Raw genomic sequence first — 16,713 nt, 5'->3', positions numbered from 1 at the left:
GCTAAATGCAAGTTTCTTAGCACCTTCCAGGGTGAAAATATTCCCTCTCCAGATCTCCTTTTATGTCCACAACACATTATTCCGGTGGAGGGCTCTCTTGCTAAGAAAAGCTGTGATAACTCCCAGCCTTGTCTCCAAAGTCGTTCAGGTATGGGAGCCAGCTTCCCTGCAAGCATCCCTTGGTTCTACTGCCCAGCTGAGATGTCCTTAATTCCTCCATCTGTCCCCTCCAGGCTCTGGCTGGCTTGGCTCTCAGATGGTGGATACATACAGCAGGCTGCAAGGCTGCTTCTCCTAAATGTATGCTTCTCCCACAGCTTCAGAAGAAATGATGTCTTCTAAGTCCCCCAGCCCACTCCTGGGTGCTTCTGGGGCTCTCCATGCTAAGCTGCCTTTGTCCCGCACACTGCATGCAGACAGACAGGAGGTTCACACCAAAATCCACCTCTCCTCTCTGCCTTTAACTGAACCAAAACAAAAAACAGATGGAAAAATCAAATGCTGGCAGTGTGAAGCATGTGGGCTGCACTTGCATCAGCCCTCCTGAAGCTGCAGAGTATATTTCCTCCTGCTCCAGGGTCCCAGGGCAAAGCCAGCCTTCCCTGTAAGTGTTATTGCTGGGGAGGGTCTTGCTACTCCCCCTTGCTAACCACCGAGCAGCATGGAGGTGGAAGGGACAGAGGGAAGGAAGGGAAAACAAGAGGTGAGAGCAGACTTAGTGTTTTAGGATAGTCCAGGAGGAACAATTTTGTTCTCCAAGCAGGATGTGTGTGACGCACAGCAAGCGAGGCACTGGGGCTGCAGACCAAATAGTGGGGGGACAGCCACATACTGGACACTGAGCTGCTGTTAACCGAGCTACATCCCTCCCACACACTCCCTGAGGCAGTCTCTGCAGAAGAAATAGCTTGTGACCACAGAATTAAGACTGCACCCTAATGAATGCATGCCACTCTGCCGGACATAAGCTGCTCAGGTGTTTTTAATACTGGGATTTCTTACACGCTCAGTGCCTGACTTTGTAACCTTAATCATGTATTTTTCAGTGTTGTTTTTGTGTGCACATGAGCTTATCTTCTTTTACCGTGGTCTCTTTTTTTCAATGGCTTTCTGGGGTAAACAATGCCGGGACTCTTCCATGTTCCTCCTTGGGAGTGCATCAGCGTCCCTAAACTTCCCTGAACGCTGCTCAGTTTTGCAATTGGCCCTCTGAACCAGGGTGAGCCGATGGGGCTGTTGCAGACTCAACTTCAGTTCCTGCTGGAGCTTTCCTCCACCGCCGACGCTTGGAGGTTGCTCCCGTGTGTGGATGAGTACCCGACAGATATCCCCTGCACCACACCAATGCTAGCCACGCAGCATGGCAGCAGGAAGAGAAGGAGCAGAGGGAGCCTGCGGTGGGGGCAGGGGCTGACAGCGTGTTTGTAGAGTAACGGCTCAAACTGCTATAACGGATTGTCTTGTTTACACTGGGCCCAGAGAGAATCACTCTGGGGATGGAGACGGAGAAGTGTCCAGAAGCCTCTGAGAGCAGAAGCAGCTTTGCATCCTCCTGACTCTTACTTTTGCTTTCAAAACCACCCCCACACACATCAATGTCCAGGCATAGAAGCTTTAAAATCACAGTAGTAAGAACCGGAGGATGAGGAAAAGGAAGGAAGAGTCATTTGATGGGAATGCGGCTCTTGGCACTTCTGTGAGAGTGGGCTCCCCCTCACCAAGAGGAGCCCTTGGTACCCACGGATGCACTAAGAAGGGTCACTGGGCCAGGGGCTGCTGCAAGGAGTTGCTATAAAACACTGGGAGAGGGAAAGAAATAGGAACCACCTTAAGGGAGGGGAGACGCCAGCAGAACAGTTAAAATGACTAAATACTTTCCCAATATCACTCCTCCACGTAAGCATTGCTGTAATTGCCCTTGGGATGTTGCACAACGGCGAGAGGGAGGGGCAGGTGCTGGCAGGGTGGGCAGGGAGGGAGGCGTCCCCGGCTGCTGCACCAAAAGGCTTGCAAACCTCAGTCCCAGGCACTGCTGCCATCGAGGAGACGCTCAGTGTTGCCGCACAGATGTCTCTGCCACCTCGGCCCGCTGCTGGATTTAGCCCCTGAGGGGCCATTCCTCACACAAGCTGGAGGACTCCTGGGAGGACTCACTCCTCATGCCTCTGAGACATAGTGGGCTGCCCCAGGGTGCAAGAGCAAAAGGCGAAGAGGAACAGAGCCCACGTTGCACTGTGTGGCAAAAAAAAAAAAAAAAAAAAAAAAAAAAAAAAGGCAAAAGGAAAAGAGATATAAGGGCTTCATTCAAGCGCTCTTGCTCTCTGGAAGTCTCACGCAGAGCAGCTGGTCTTTAAGACAGTTGCAAGCACGACATGCAAGCACAGAGCCGTTACATTTCTGGGTGCTTTTATTAGTGACACTCAGACAGGGGCATCCACTCGACCCCCGCGCAAAGGAAAACGGCTGACTCATTCTTCCAGTGATGCTCGAGAACAGGACACAACGCTCTGTAGCAGCAGCACGGGTCCTCTCCTGCTTCGCAAGCCAGATCACCGGATCTGGGCTTGGACACTACACACGTACACATACACACAAGCTAATCTGTGGATGCGCTGGGCCCCTGGGTAGAGCACCCGTAGCCTTTGCTTCCAAAAGCAGCCTGCTGATGCTCAAGTCGAAAGGGCAACCTGAGATGCAGTCTCGAGGTTTAAAACATCTGTGGGCCACCAGCCATTAAATAGGATGCTATGCTGGTTTGCTGCTATCGGGTCTTACGCCAGGTTCATCACTGTGCCGGCTGGGTACCGTCCAGCAATGCATTAAGTGATGTGACTATTTCTGTTCTCATCACATGTCTGCTCTCATCCTCTCCAGGGTGTGTGTAGGGGGGAAAAAAACACACATTCATTATGGAGTGTCTTATTTTGGTAAGGCTTTTCCTTTCTCTGCGTAACGTGCACTGTTGGGCTGTTGGCAGAGGAAAGGGGGATTTTATTTTCCTAATATCCATGCGCTCAGGTATTTCTGTTAGAGGAGGCAAAGTCAAAGAAATGCTAATCAAATATCCAGGAGTGCACAGTGCTGACATCTGCACCTCGCTACTATATGGCCTTTCATTAGCATTACCTAAATGTACGACCATACAAAGAGCAGATTTCCTTAGCAACAGGGCTGCCTTCATATTTCCTCCCCACTACCCCCTGCCCTTAGAAGAAAAATGACTTCAGCTCTTTTGCAGAGCAGTGCTTGCAGCCACTCCGCGATGCAGCAGTGCTATACAATGCTGCCAGGCTTACTATATGCTGCATCTGGGACGCCTTCCTCTCTACGCTGGGATCCACGAGCCATAAAGCAACCTCTTGACTTAGCTCTTCTGTACAGCCACAATAAAACTCTTCTCTCTTCCTAACGGAGCATATGCAAAACAGCCCTGTAATGGCAGAGGGGGGATCCCCTCCTCCAGATGACTTACAGCTCCCCTCGCCAAGGGAGGGAGGATGTCCAGCACGCATGGCAGTGCTGGCATCACCGGCTGCCGACTCCTCTGCTCCCTGCCACCTGGTCGTGGGGTGCCGACTGCCCTCCTCCCCAGACCGTGCTTTAAGCCACCTTCGCCTTGGGCTGGGAGCTGCCAGCCCCCACTCTTCCCGGATCTGGGCCAGAAAGACTGAACGCTTCATCCTCTGCGCTCTCCCCCGGTGCCACAGCCTGGTGCGCTGGGCTATTTTAAGAGCTTGTCTGGGAGACTGGCACACACACCGCGCTGCCGGGAACTCCCTGCTTCTGTTTCAAAAAAGCTGGAGGCTGGGAGCCTGCTGGGACTCACCCCTGTGATTCCCAAGGTCTGACCCTCCTCTCACTGGGACTGGCGCAACACTGCTGAGTCAAACGGAATTAGTCCCAATTAGAACCCGTGAAACGGGAGGAGAATTGTGCCCTCCCCGGCATTTCAACCCCTCTGGCCACAGGCTGTGACCACTAAGCCTCCCCCTCCAGCTATGCCCCCGCCTTTCATCTCCCTGCTCTCAAACCCACTCGCTCTGCGTCGCCATTCCCTGCCTTTTTCACACGGATACTCTCTCCCTTTCCCATTATGATAGGGTCTTTGATTGCACGATCGCATAACTATAATGAGACAAATATTTATTTTGCAGATATGGGTTAATCAGACCGAAGGTATAGAAATATTTCATGCGCTAATCAGAGTACCTTCAGCAATCAGTATAGTAAATAACTCAGGTAAATTAACATAGGAGAGTTCCCTTATCAGGTTTTAGTCTAAGATATATGTGCATTAAGGACTAATTTGCTCCCCCCCCCTCAGATTTGGGCTGGAGCCCAAGATGTGGTTCAGACCAATGTTCCCTCCCATCAGCTTTCACAGGAGCTGTGCAGGCTTTGCTCCTGGCAGGATCAGGCACCAAGATGAATATTCAGCAGCGCGAGATCGCCTCGCCTTTGTTTTCTGTGCTCTGCACCTTTAAATTTCCAAGGGCTCCGCTGTTTGCAGCTCAGACAGCCTTTTTGCATTCAGTTCGTTGCAAGCTGACACAGAAGACACGATGGAGCAGGTTGTGTCTCCTGCTCTGAGCCCTTCACGCCACTCTGGCAGCGTTCAGGGGCCATATTAAGAGCCGCGAGTAATTAGTGAATTCCTCCCGCCCCAGTGCGGCGCGAAGCAGCCGTACGCAGCACCTCGTGGCAGGCTGGCGGTGGCTGGCCGGCCCTCCGCGGTGCCAAGAGTGGAGGTGCAGCAGTGGCTGTGGGGATGCTGGGCTCCCGTGCAGGTCTGGAGGGACTGGGAATGGGACGAGCCATGTAAGAGCCCAAGAAGGGCTCTTTGCTGCAGTGGGCCTTCCAGGGTGCTCGCCCAAGCTCCTGCAAATTAGCAGTCCCAGGAGGTACCTTATGTGTGAGTGCAGGAACTGCCCAGATCCCCCGGCCTCAGTGTTCCTTGGTCCAGTGTCCCCAAAGCAGAAGTGGCTGCGCTCCTGCTCCAAAGCATTTTCCTGGGTTTGCTCAGAAAAAGCTCCCGCAGAGGAAACACAGAGAACCTGGAGATTCTGCCCTTGCCTCTGTCATGTTTTGGGATCCCTAAGAACAAAAAGCACCAGAGGAATGGCAGGCATTATAGTAACGATGGTGACAAATTTAATTAGAGCAGGAAGCTCTGGAGTGGATTTCAAATGGCAACACGGCATTTTGTGTGAAAGCATCGCCTTGCTCCCCCCCTTCCCTCCCCGCCTTCACAACGCAGCTCCATCCAAACCCACCCCACCCCACAGGATGCATCCCTCTAATTTTCCCACATGTCGTCCCCTTCATTCCTCACCCCCCTCTCCAGACCAACACATTCCCGCGGTCTGGAAAATACAACCATAGAGCAATTCAATAATACAGCAGCCAGATGTGCAACAGTATATCCAACATGTCATTCAAAGGACCCCTTCAGTGGAGCCGAGACATGCTATCCCGCAATCTTAACTAATACATCCTGGGGCCCTGGAGGAGTTGATGGATGTATACAATTCCCTTTCCTACAGCTGTGGTCCCTTTTAGAGGGGGCATCCAGACTCAACAATAGCCCCGCTGTTGCTTTCAAGACAGAACCTCTTCAGACAAACCGGGCTTAATCCTGACCCCGCTTACGCCCGCCCGGGCTCTGCCGAGGTCGGTGGGGTTTCGGAGCCAAGGGCTGGGGCCAGGATCCAGCCTTGCGGAGACACTGTCTGCCGTTTCACCTTGTGCTACAGCCTCTCAGAAACCTTGGTAACTGGTTGGAATATAACCACCTTGGGGAAAAGGCGAGCGGAGAGGAGCAGGTAATAAGATTTCTAACTGGTACTGGTAGAAAGAAGGAAGTAATATAACAGTTTAATTAATCTATGCCTATTAGCGTTATTAAAGAAAACAGGGAGCTATTGGAGATTTACCTCGGAGAATATCATCAAACGGGGACCTTCTGCAGGGAATTTTATGTCTCTGTGCCCAATTTATAACCAGCACGGAGGTGTGGTGTTAGTGACAGCCAGTGCTGAAATGTCACAGTGCTTAGAAGTCATTAGCTGGGGACACAGGGAGAGAGAAAGAGAGGATGGAGGAGGGGACAAGGGAGAAATGGGGAAGGAAGGAAAAGGAATTAATTTAATTAAAAATATCTTTAGAGCCTGTCTCTTGATTTGTGTGGTTTTGGGGCTTGGCAGAGCTGCTGAGAACGGTGTGGAAGGAAAATCAAGGTTGCTGGGGCCTTTTGAAGCTGATAAAAAAAAATAAGCACACTTTTCATGTTCAGGAAGATAAATCCCCATTTTCTCAGTCTCAAGACAATCCAGTTATTTACTGACAGTTTTACTGTGAAATAAAAAGGGCTTTAAGCTTCTTTCTACTTGATGTCTCCATAGCCTGAATATTATTAGATCCCAGCCTGGTGCAGCTGGAGTTTTGGTTAATAAATTTAACGTCATTAGACAGAAAAGCCTTCTACTGAATGTTGCAATTCTTTTTTTTTTTCTTTTTTTTTTTCTTTTTTGCCGTTGCAGTCAGACTGTATGTAGGTGGTAAGAATCAAAAGAAAGGAAGTACGCTTGGCAAATAGGGGAGTGCTAAAAAAAGGTTTCGCTCGGGCTTGGGTTCGGCGCGAGGGTGTTTCGCCCGCAGATGAGGCAGGGCTGAGCCCCCCCCCAGGCAGACGCACCCCGCCGCCGCCGCACTGGTTTCACAGCATCTCTCTGCAAAACACTCCTGTCTTCTCAGTGATGGAGTGTCCCAAGGTGCTCAGCCCCCTCGAGAGGACAGCACTGCGGGTGGCCATGCCCGCTGGGGCGGCGAGGTCTCATCTGGAGGCGTTATGCTGGGGCAGGGCCCCTGGGAGCGGCAATGGCATGAGGCTCAGCGGCTGCCATGGTGCCACCGCCACCATGGGGCTGTGCTTAGGGTGGCTTTTCTGAGAGGAAAAGTCTTCTTTTCCACTCAAAGTCTGCCTTGGGGCCACTTTAAGGCCAAGGGCTGGTGCAGCAAAATATGCCTTGGTGGAACCAGGCTGGGAAAAGCCTTGATGGGGTGGGCAAGGAGAAGACAGATGGTGGTGGGGCCTCCGTCTTCCCCCATGGAGAGCCAGGCAGCTGCGTCCCGCTGGAGTGGGGCTCACTCCCATGGAGGGAGAGCTCCCACCCGAAACCAGACAGGGCCCTGCTCTCCCCTCAGGGTAGCCGCCATCTTGTGTCTCCCCCTGCTGCCTCCTCTCCTCAGCTGCTGCCCTCCCTCTGCTGCCCCTGCCATGGCTGCACGCCTTCTCCTGCCTGGAAATACGCTGACTGGGAGGAAGATGCCGAGGAAGATGCTGCAGCACTCTCATCGCACCACCACACACCTAGCCTGCCTCTTCCGCAGCTCCTGCCCTGCTGCCTTCCCGCCACAAGCAGGCGGCTGCCATGGCCGGGCCCTCCTGCCCTGCCAGCAAGCCTGAAGCATGGCACGGTTGAGGGAATGCTTAATTCCGGGGAGCTGGTCCCTGTGGATTGGCTAAAACATGTCCCACATGGTGGGTTTCTAACCCCAAAACCCCAAGGGTGTTGCGGACAGCGGGAGCGAGCTTTGATGTCAGGAGCAGGGCCCTGAGTCGCCTCCCACCCAGCAGCCCTGCGGCCGGGGGTTTCACCTCAAGCAGAAAGAGCCTCTGTGTCTGAGATAAGCCCTTTTACAAAATAAATAGCGGTGGCTGGAGTGGAGAAGCTGAAGAGGGGTCTTGGGGAGATAGCAAGGGGCCAGGGCTGGCCGGGGCCAGGCAGGGACGGTTGCGGAGCCAGGGGCTGCCGGGACGGGAAGGAAGTGGTTGTTGTGGGAGTAACGTCAGGAAGAGCCGCCGCTGGGGCCCGGGCGGGCAGGGAGAGGGGAGATCTGAGAGTTCATGGGACGGGGACGGCGAGGAAGCACTGGAGGGAGAGGAGGCCGAGGGAAGGGTCCGCTGCGGGGATGGGGAAGGGGGCTCACCCCTGGCAGCAGTGTGCTGGGAGGTGCCTGTCCTGGGAGATGCAGGTCCTGGGTGCTCAACCAACCCCAGGATACTGCTGGATTCCGTTTATTCCCCTGCCCAAAGCGATTTCTAAAAAAGGTTGCTTTTTTTGTGTTTTTGTTTTTTGTTTTTTGTTTTTTTAAATCCCCCCTCTGGTGAATAAAAGCAAAACAAATAATCACAAGAAGCGAGGCCGGGTAATTAGCAGCAGATGGCTCACGATAACAGGTACCTTCATACCTGTGCACCCCTACTTAACAGCCTTCGCACTTGGAGGTGCTCCCAGACCCGCTGCTCGCGCCAGCTGAACAATCGCAGCCCGGCTTGAGGCACTGAAACGGGAGCGCAGACAGCAGCACCGTGAGCTGCTTTAGGGAAATCCAGTTTAGAGCCAAGGCAATGCATGCAGAGTCATTAATCTAGGTCTAGTGCCAATAGGGATGGCTTTGCATTAGCGCCGGGCCCCTTTGTAGTTCAGACAATCAGTCGTATTCAAACAGCGCGAGATAACACTGCAGAAAGCTGAGACCATCGCAGCTCATTCCTCCTGTAAGGGGCGGGGGGAGAGGATTTACAGGCAAAATAGCATTGCATTAATGGGACTGCTCAGTATTCTGCACAGACGCTCGCGGATAATGTCTTTGCAAACTAACTGCAATAAATTAATTAAATTAATCTACTATGCTGTGCTTGTCCCCACCCAACATCAAATTCAAGGATGATCAGGGCTTGCCTTATCCTCCATAGCCTACGAAAGAATCTGATCTCACTTGCTCTAGAGTTTCTGAGGCACTGAATTGCAAAGTACCACCTGCCTCACTAAACTAATCACCAGCCTGGTGGTTTAGATCACATCAGTTTTACATGTAATTAAGACTGTCCAGGAGGGCATGCAGCTGCTTACATGGTCGTTCCCTCTTATACAGCAACGTGCCTCCTGCTCAGATAGGTGCAATTAAACAAGCCTGTTCACAGTCATTAAGCATTAATGCACCTCATTAGCATAAGAACTGGAAGAAGCTTTGATGCAGGGAACCCCGCAGGAGAAGGAGATAGAGAGAAATGTACATACAGACAGGAAGGCGAAGGGCTGGGCCACCACCTCCTCGTGGCCCCGACCAACCATTCCAGCTCCATTTCTCCAAAGCAATGAGCCATGGCGTGCCCTCCTCCCCAGAAATGGGACTGGGTTATCTTTCTCTCCCCCTCCCCCCCTTTCTAAATTATGCTGGTGGGGGAAAGAAAAAAAAAAAAACCACACCACACCAAACTGTTGGGATATTAACCTAGCGAATCCATTAATAAGCTGAACTCTCTGTTGGCTTTGACACAGCACACTAAAGCTTTAAAGAGACAGGGCCCCAGACACTGGAGATAGGGGCAGAGACAACAGCGCTAACAAAGAGCCACTGTTGCCACGGCCGTGGCCATCTCGGGTAGGTCCAGCTGTCTTTGGTGTTCTGTTTTCCAGACACAAAGAGCAGACTGAACCGTTTTGGTCTGAATGGCTTTCATTTGATGGTAGAGAAAATGAGAGGGAAGAAAGAACCTAAGTAAAGTGTCCAGGAGAGGAAAAAAAAAAAAAAAATAGATCATGGTGTGCTGCAGGTCTTCAGTGAGAAAGGCTGCAGCTCCCCAGAGCACAAAATGGGGCTGTGTCAGGGTGCAAAGGCAAGGCGACTTCGTGATTTCGGAGCAGTGCACGCCACTGCAAGCAAGGAACTGTGGGTAAGCAAGGAGGACTCTCCAGCGGAGCCGGGATGGAACCTGCCTTGTCTCTCTCTCCCTCACACACTTGCCCAGTGCTTTGCACAGCAATGCACAGGTCTCTCGGCACTGCCTGACCACAGACAACAAACAGCTTGTCTAACTTGGTTTTAATCTCAAGAGAACAACCTGTGTTTGTACAGCTCCTGGCACCACCGGGCTCAGAGCCCGCTAAGAGACCATAGTCTGGACCACGGCGTGTTAGTATGCAGAGCCTCAGAGAGCTTTACTGTCACCACAGCAAGAAACCCGCTTGCACCGGGAACATGAATCAGCTGGAAAAGATGAATCTCCAAATGAAATTGCTTCAAGAAACCACCACGCTCACGTGCTACCATGAGGCTGTTCCAAATCCACACCTCAGCTCAAACCATATCCCAAGGCTCCATCCCTGGATGGGACAAGGGATGTACCCACCCTGAACTACCCTCCTGCTGCAGCTGCAGCCTCAAGATGCCCATCATGCCCTTGCATCTCTATCAGAGGCCAAACCCAGATCCCATAAGCTTGAAAACCAGGTCTGAAACATCCAGTCCAGCTCCCTCTGTTCCAAAGCACAGCTCCAGAAGATAGAAATGGAAGCTGAGACCTGTTAAATCCACAGACCCACCCACTGGAGAGACACGCAGGCTTGTCCCTACAGTACACGCTCTGGCCCTCTGTCTAGTCCACTTTGTAAGTGATAAAAGCGTCATGAATGCAGCTCTCATCTGGGAAGAAGAACAAACAACCCAAGCAGATCTTACCACTGGGAAATGGTTTTTAAGGGTCTCCAGAGATATCCTCTTTCCTATGCTCATTCCATTAGTGCTGTGCATGCTCCATTGTCCCAGTCTCTCCCTCCTTAGTGGTTACATCCTACAAATACAAACAGATTTCGAATCCCCTGTAGCTATTTGGCCCACAATGATAATAATTTTCCCTCCTTGAGCACCTTTTATCTAGAGATCTGGAAGCATCTCCCTGGCATTAATAGTTATTAGCTTCTCCACCATCACACAACGTAGGGTTAGCACCGTTACATTTTACAGCTGAGGGGAATTCGGGCACAGCACGATTAGGGATTCAGTCCTGCCAAGTGGTGCATCCTCTCGTGCCCTATCGAATGGCACAGGGATGGCAGCGTTCAACCCCTTGCTGAATCGGCCCTAAACGATTTGCCAACAGCGTCAGAGACAAGAAGAGATCCCAGGTCTGTGCCTGAGTCACCAAGCCCACTGTTTTCCCCTTCTGTGCCTAGAGAAGTCAATGGAAAGTCTCTCATGGATGGCAATGGGAAGTTCATGCTTTTTGAGTCAGTTGAAACAGCTTTTTTTGGGGTGTTTTTTTGGGCGAAGAGGCTTTTACTGCACAGTCATTTAGATAAAACAAGGAGCCAGGCTTTTACCCAGCAACAGGCTGGAAGAATGACTGATGGAGACCATGACCCCAGTGAACCACAGCCTTGCTCTCCCAGTCCCTTCCCACTTGCCTTTTGTGATTACAATTAGTAGTGGGGGCTGGCAGGTGGGGGAAAAATAAAATAAAATAAAAGCCCCCCCCCGCCCCGCTCCAACCCCCTCATTGTCTGCATGAGGCTGGCTGAGCCTCTGCACACTGCAGTCCTCTGCCCATTGTACTGCTGAGAACATGCGAACAGACGCTCTCGGGCGATGGGTTTTATTGAACGCAACTTCAATGGCAAATGGAGGAGGGGGGGGTAGGAAAAAAAAAAAAAGCCTTGAAAATCCATGCCAAAAAAAAGAGGTGGGGAGGGTGTTTTTTAATGCAATCAATGGCTCCTTCCTATAACTCTGCCTGTTGTGAGGAAATTTCTTTCCAGTAGCAGCCAGCAGCAGTCCCAAGGCTGTGACATTGCTGTAACGCTTGGAGCTCAGCTCTCTATCTCTGGCAGCAGCCCCGTCTTTTTGTCATTATTGGCTGTGATTGCAGGGGGTGCACGCCAGCTTGCCGAGTGCTGAGATATTGCTGTCTTCCCCTCCCTCTGGACAACCTGCCCTCGGAGAGGAGTTTGGGAGGGCGGTGGAGAGGAGATGGGGGTGAAATAGGGAGCTGAATTCTTTCTGCATCCCCTGAGTAAGCTCCTATCCAAGCCCACATGGATAGGTAGAGGTCCCCAAGGCCCTTTCGGAAAGCTCATTAGGAAAGTAGTGACAGATGCATTAGCTATTAAAAAAAAGGGGGGGGAGAAGCTATCATAGAACTTTAAAAAAAAGCAGCAGCAGCCGCCCGACAGTTTTATTGCTGTCAGATTCTTATTTTTGGTGGGCACGTTGCAAAGCAGGAGAGGTTTGGGTAAATATCTGACGCATGCACACTCTTCCCGTGCTCTGGGCTGTCAATAATCCAGCCAGGGTATTTCTCATAGCCCCAGGAGGGAGCTGCCAACTCTGTCCATTGCCACAGCAGCCACTCATCCTCCCTACCCACCCCAGCAGCTCCCGGAGAGGAGTTTTTGGAAGGGGCATGTCTAGCTGCATGCAAAGCTGTGAGAAGAACCTGCCGGGATGCCACAGGGGGCCAAAAAAACCGGGAGTCAGCTGCTGCCATCTCCGACTCCAAGCTGCAGCCTGGGGAGGACAGGTCTTGGCATGAGATGTTCCCTCCTGATCTAAACAGAGGCCGCTGAGATGGTGATAGAGTCCTGCGTGCTGGGACCTGCTGGCCCTGCAAGCCCCGGCAACGCGCTCAATGGAAGGACGGGTGCTGGTCACGTTGTGCAACTGCATCGGACGCGCAGTCAGGCTCCCGGCCCCATCACAATACCCCCATCGCTCCAGCACCAGGTTGCGACCCACAGCCCTCAGAGATGGGGGAACAGGAGTACACATGCTCACAGGGTGCACTTTGGCAGGAGAAATCACCTCCCCGCACTGAGAGTGGGCAACACATCTGGCAGCAGCTGGCACGCCACGGAGCTCCATGTAGGGACTGGGGGCCAGGCATGGGGCAGGGGGGGAAATGGTGGGTACTGGATGAAGACTGTATGCTCTGGGTGGTGGGCTGGGCTGGTGAGCCGCGCTGGGCAGGGGGGTAGGGTAGACGATGGGAAGGATGGGAGGCAGGATCAAGGTGATGGCTTGGGTTTGGTCCTCCCTGCATGCTATGAACCAAAAAGGCCACCACTGCTCTTACACCTGCGTGAAGAGCAGAGCCCAGGTAATAACAGGAGAACAACAGATGTTGCACCTGCATGACGGCTCCCAAACAGCGCCAGACGAGCTGGAATTCACATCTGAGCTGCGACAGCAAAGCTCTTCCCACAGACAGCGGCAGGAAGCAGGGATCAAAATGCCACTTCCACAACCACGCTCCCAGCACCAGGTCCTGCCTGCACGTGCCACGTTTTCCACAGCACATCTTCATCACTACAGGACACTCATGCCAGGCACAAGCAGGGCCCCCCTCCGAGACCTCAGCATCCCTCAAAAAGCAGCACAGCTATTTCAAAAGCAACCGGGGGGTTATTGGAGGCAGCCGTTCATCCCACAACCCCCAGCCTCTCCTCCTGCTGCCTTCCAACCACAGTCAGGAGGCAGAAACCTCACCGGAGGAAAACAGCAGCAGCAGAAACCGTCCCCCTCGGTCGAGTTTTAAATGGTTCTCGGATCCCTTCAAACAAATCTAAATGCACCGATCCTATTGTGTGCATAAATCTTTGCACCGGGGCCTGCACGCCTCCACACTATTGATAAAGAGAAACGAGTCTTAAATATTTAATGAGCGAATAAACCCGTTAAGAGGATATGATTAACTGCACGCCACAGCTCTGCATTTAAGGTGTCCCTGCTGTACCTTTAGAGGGGTTTTATTTTTAAGGGAAATCGGCAGCAGCAGCTGGTGGAAGCGAGCAGCCGGGATGTGCGGGTGCTGCACGAACACGAATGCTGGCGCAACGCTCCACTTCAGAGGCATAAATATGCCACAGGAGCCCGTGCTATTAAGGGGGGACGGGTGGGGTCATATTGACTCAGCCCAATGGTGGGGGGCAGAAAACAGAGCCAAGGAGGTTTTACGAGAGGTGGCGGGAGCCAGGCTGTCGTTTAGAGAAAACTCTGAACTCTGCGCCTTTCCATCTCACCTCCTGGCAGGAGGGGGCTACTGGGAGGCGGTGGGCGGGAATCAGACCTTGGAGCTATTTCCAGCTGAACCAGGGAGCTGGAGTGTGACCTTGGGCAAGTCACTTACGGTCACCCTCTGCCTGGAGTCCAGCTCTGCGCGAGACAACCGGAGTCTTGTCTGCTGCGGGTGCAGATCAAGGCAGTATGGGGAGCCAGGCTGGTTGCACGTTCCTTCCCTCCGCCTCCACCGAGCCAGCAGCAACCTCAGCCCAGGGCCGGAGTGCTGAGCAAGGCCAGGGTATCAACTCACCGCTGCACACCAGCCAGCCCACAGGATGTTTCTCAGGCACGCAGAGAGCCATCGATGGAAGATTTTATGAAACCTAGTGCTATAAATGTCCCCTCGCTATGTGACTTTTTATGTTTCTAAATTATTTTGATCATTATTTTTACCAGAGCGAGGCGAATAATACAAAACAAACCACCGTGAATCATCACTCCAGTTTTTAGATATGTTAAATTTAGCTGTTTTGGTGGCACCTTTTTGTTTATATTCTCCAAGTGTTTCTTGCCAACAAGTTACCGGCAGGGATTTTTGCCCAGGAAGGGGGGGGGGAAAAAAAAAAAACCAAAAAAAAAGAGAAGACAGACTGTTATTTTAAGTGGCAACTGAATATATTGGAAGAAAGTGAATTTCAAATTCTTAATTGCAACAGTTCCCTCCCCAAACCTTAAGTCTAAAAATTAAGTCTGCCCAATCGGGAAGCTGAAATCCATCATGTGATGCAAGTTCCCAATTAAAACAACTCTCATTCTTGAGACTGAGTATTCACAAAAGATCGAAGACTGCGAATTATTTGCAGAAATTATCTGGAGAACAATTTTGAGTAATGAATACGATGGGGGAAATCACAGTCACTTTGAATACTTAATGCAACTACAAAAAATCACAAACAATTTGTGAATAGAAAAGAGGTGAAATGCATGGAATAGATCATTTATCGCAGTTCTACCACCATCAGCAATTATTACATACAAACGATGCCCCTGTATGGCTGTAAACGCTGCAGAAATTAGCTATAGCGACTGATGGACAGATGGAAGTCATGCTTGGAAATACACCTAATCGAAGAGGCTGTGCTACCACAGCCAAGTAAGGGACCCACATGTCCGTGACCTAGTATAAATCAGGGCAAAATAACTCGGGAAACGGGATGTACAAAGCAACCTGAGGCAGGAGGAAGGGATGCTCTGGGTGACACAGCTGAGCGGAGAGCAGCTGTAGAGGAAGAGGCGCAGAGCCCTGACACACACTGGCCAAATCCCAAGAGGCGCTAGCACAGAGTAACATTGAGGACGAGCTTCTGCTGTGTGATTGCGGCTGGTAGAAGGGGTGAGCGATGCCTGCTCCCCTCCTGCGCGTGGCCAGCGAGCAAGGTGTCAGCAGGGAAAGAAGAGGCTCCAGGTAGTCCTGGATAGAACAAGAGTGGATGCTGCTCAACAAATGCTGGGTCTGCGATGGGAAATACCAGCCCACCGGCCAGAGACTGTGAGCACCCAGACATCTGCAGGCCTGAAGCCGAGAGCCAGGGCTTCACCAGATCCCACTCAGTCTCGGCCACCTCTCCCCAAGCCGTGGGCTAAGCCAAACTCTGGCTTCACCCCAAGAGCTACTCCCATGGCCACCTTTGATGCTCAGAGCGCGCAGGACCAGATGCCAGCAGGCATCTGCTAAAACCTTGAACGGTCTTTCTTGCCTGGGAACCAAACTCCACGTCTTTGTTAGATTTACTTTATCACAGCATCAGCTTTGCATTGCATCTACTGGCACTGAGCATGGAGGATAAACCCTCACCAGGCTAGCTTTTCTCCCGGCAGGGTTCAGGGAGGGAGGAGCTGAAGTGAGAAGGCAGGGAGAATTTGGGGGGCAGTACTAAGTAAAGAAGCAGAGAGGATGCTGGAGGACCTTGGGGGGCCACAGCAGGGCATGCAGGAGTTGGGAGAAGGTACCAACACAGGGGAGCTGGGCAGGTGCCTGTAGAGGACGCAGCATGATTGTGACATGGCTGAGATGGAAGGGAACAAGTGCCCCCGAGCAGCACTGACAGGGTCCAGCCACGCCACTTCAATAAAACCATGTTTTTCTTCTCTGGTGCACAGACCCCCACAGACCACCCGTTCCGTCGAAGGTGCCTTCATCCCAGACTGGATCACTGCATGCTGAGAACCACAGTCCCTGAAGGGTGCTGCCACCCACTTCGACACAGGCAAAACCTGCTCTTGTAGTCGCTGCCTGTGCTTCCCTGTAGAGCATGCAACTGCCCCTGCGCCAGGCAAAAGCTGCAAGCACGGCTCAGGCGGGGAGACGCTGGGCCTCTTCCTGCCCAAATACTGTGTGCAAGGCAGCGCAGCAACGGTCTGGTAGAGATGGAGCTTTTTACATCCCAGCCTGGTCAGCTGACATTTATCAGGGTAACAAAAGGATACAGCCCGATCACAAGACAGGCTGACAATGCATCTTCCCCTTCTGGGGAGGAAAGTCAAGTGCCAAAGTTGTAAAAGGAGTCCAGTCATCTTTTGTATTTTCTTTTGCCTGCAGTTTGATGTGTGGAGAGATGGTTCCTCTCATCTTCTATTGAAATGATTGAAATGAAAGAGGAAAGGAAAATGCAGAAAATTCTTGCATTTTAGGTGCAGGAATTAAAAAAATGATAAATCAAATTCTTCTAATGCTTCAGGCCAAATATTCCCCAAAGCTTCTGTTGCGGTACTCTAAGAAAGCAGAGACTCTTGAATTCACTTGAATTCAGGGTATTTCTATCAATTCATACCAGCATTTCAACAAGCCTGGCTGAGGATGCACAGGCAAGCCTG

The 16,713-nt window shown here is 51.9% G+C and overlaps 1 protein-coding gene across 4 annotated transcripts in view; it reads right to left on the bottom strand.

Annotated features, from left to right (window-relative positions):
• Positions 1–16,713, bottom strand: part of RAI1 (retinoic acid induced 1) — a 77,127-nt gene that overhangs the window by 53,607 nt on the left and 6,807 nt on the right. Inside the window, exon 1 of one of the 4 annotated variants that reach the window (XM_055805230.1) lies at positions 10,525–10,655. The exons of the other annotated variants lie outside the window; for them this stretch is intronic. The gene's annotated coding sequence lies outside the window, so the exon portion shown is untranslated. Of the gene's footprint in view, positions 1–10,524; positions 10,656–16,713 lie in introns of those variants that run through there. 4 annotated transcript variants of the gene reach the window in all.

The sequence above is a fragment of the Falco peregrinus genome, chromosome 5 (assembly GCF_023634155.1).
Source record: "Falco peregrinus isolate bFalPer1 chromosome 5, bFalPer1.pri, whole genome shotgun sequence".
NCBI classification, from domain to species: Eukaryota; Metazoa; Chordata; class Aves; order Falconiformes; family Falconidae; genus Falco; species Falco peregrinus.
Note: the sequence above shows the minus strand (reverse complement) of the source record. Positions and strands in the feature narration are given on the sequence as shown.